Below are 2429 nucleotides of genomic sequence, written 5' to 3'. Positions count from 1 at the left end.
TTTCAGGGGCTCAAGTATAATCAAGTTAGAGGCTCCAGTAAAGTCTCAAAGGCCCAGAGAGAGAAAAGAGGCTAGATACAGACTAGAGGTTAAGTTAGAACCTCAGAGAGGATTGTATGAAGTTAAGTCCAAGCAGGGACTAAACCGTAAATTCAGAAAGTTATGACCAACAAGGATAAAAATGGAAGAGTATACAAAGAATTCAAAGAAAATCCTAGAAAATGGAAAATAATATTTTAAGGCTCTTCTGTGAAGAGAAAAGACGAAAATACCCCTGAGGCAGCTTAAATGGAATTTATGAGGTTGTGGTCGATAAAAAGTATACTATTTGAGGTAATTATTTAAAATAGCAAGAGACCTCAAAAATGTATTAAAAAAATGAGATTGAAAGGTTGTACTAATTTATATAAAATTAGTCCCGCAATCAAAAGGCCAATGGAGTGTCTTTAATAAATAAAAAGCCGGTTATAACGATAAAAGGGTATTTTAGTAAATGAATTTTTATGCAAGGCTTAAAGGAAGTGTTATGGCCTAAGAAAATTTATAGATATTCTCTAGAATTAAAAGAAATTTATGGAGCAGACAGAAGAATTTTTTAAGCTCCAAAAGGCCATAAAAAAAGCCGGAGAAACGTGAGCCAAGTAAATTCGGAGGAAACTTAGGAAACAAGCTTAATCCAATGGCTAGGAGTTAATCTCCCTTCTCCTCCACCACTTTTGTGACACTTGGCCTCTTCTAGAAAGATGATGCAAGAAGATGATGCAATGATGATGTAAAAGTTAACTTGAAGTTTCAAAATTGCCCTTACCCTTTCTATTAGCCACCAAGGGCATTTTGGTCCATTCAAACCAAATTTTTGGCTATAAATAGGCACTCCTCCCCTCACATTTTCAGCCAAGCAAGGAACCATAGGGAAACTCCGCCACTCTTGCATTTAGAGAGAGAAAGAGCTATTTCTAGTGAGAGAAAGTCTACCTAAGATTAAAGCTTCAAGATCAAGGTATGTGATGGTTGTAGCATCTGATTTGATGCCTATTTCGAATTGGTTCCTCTTTTTATCTGATTCTGAAATTTGGCATGATTAAAGTACACTCTGTGAGCTTTAAATCCATGGGTAGAACATGTCATTTGGATATGTGTACGATTTATGGTGATTTTTCAAAATTAGGGTTTGAAATCTGAAAATAGTGTTGAACCTTTGAAAGAGTGTCGAGTTCCGTATAATTTCGGTACTGTTCCGAATAGAATTGGTTCCTGAAACTATTTTTTCTGTAAATTTAACTTAAGGAGCTTTCAGTGAGACTTAGAACCACTCAATTTTGATTTTTCTAGAATTAATTATGAATTTTCAAAGTTGAGCAAAAATTCTGGGTTTTCTGCATGAACAGTACCCGCGAACCAAAATTTCCAGACTTGATCTTCTTGAATCTAAGGCCATCTAAAGTGGTCCTAATTGACAAGAAATGGATCTTAAGGATGGGAAATGATGAGATTTATGGTAGAAAAGCTAAAAAAAAAAAACTCTAAAAGAAAGAGAAAGGGTTGAGGTTCAAGAGAGCTAGTCTTGAATATTATGTAATCTTGTGGTCCTAATAGATTGTATGATCATGTGACTATGTTTAGGACCTTGAAACATCCAAGAGGATATTTGGTGATGTTAACTAAATACCCACATGGTTGGAAAGTCAAGGGAGTCAAAGGAAAAGTAAGAGGAAAGCTTGAGGTGCAAGGTAGTGAACTTACCTATTGTCATTGCTTGATGTTGTATGCTTGTGTGTTGCCGTATACATGTTATTGAATGTTATTGTGACATGTTTTAGCTACTGTGATTGCTATTCATGATGAGTAGATTATGTCTCCATGGCCATGCATCAAGAAGTTAGCTTTGAGCATGCTAATATGTCACTAATTAACAAGAGAATAAATAAGTTGCGTATAGTGCATTAGCATCCATCTAGCATGATTAATATGGTATTGTTTGCTACTGAGGTTTCCCCAAATCTCAACCCTCCCTAACCAACCATTTAGGTCAATCATCAATGGGCAATAATGGCATGAGAAGCGAGGAGAAGAAAGTGAAGAATTGTTCATGTTAATGAATGATATTATCATTCAATGTGTAATTCTCCTACTATGTAATTTATGTTGTGGATGCCAATGATGCCATGTAATTAATTATAATATTTATGGCATGAATGAAAGTGTATGAGCATGAATGGGAAAGATTGAGCCCATGTTATGTATGCCAAAGAAATAAAAAGAATTAAAGTAAAGAAATATTAAGGGATAAAACGTAGGTCCTGGAGTAGTGAGATTGTAGCTCCAGTTTGACTTACCAAAGGAATGAGTTAAGCCACAAGATTTGGAAAACTGATAGCACACATCCCAAGATTTAAAATGAGAGGTAGATCATCTCAATTAGAAGTGTA

The sequence above is a fragment of the Neltuma alba genome, unplaced genomic scaffold (assembly GCF_004799145.2).
Source record: "Neltuma alba isolate B1F8T4 unplaced genomic scaffold, ASM479914v2 tig00004456_pilon, whole genome shotgun sequence".
NCBI lineage: Eukaryota > Viridiplantae > Streptophyta > Magnoliopsida > Fabales > Fabaceae > Neltuma > Neltuma alba.
The sequence above is the reverse complement of the archived record's forward strand: the minus strand, read 5'-3'. Positions refer to the sequence as shown.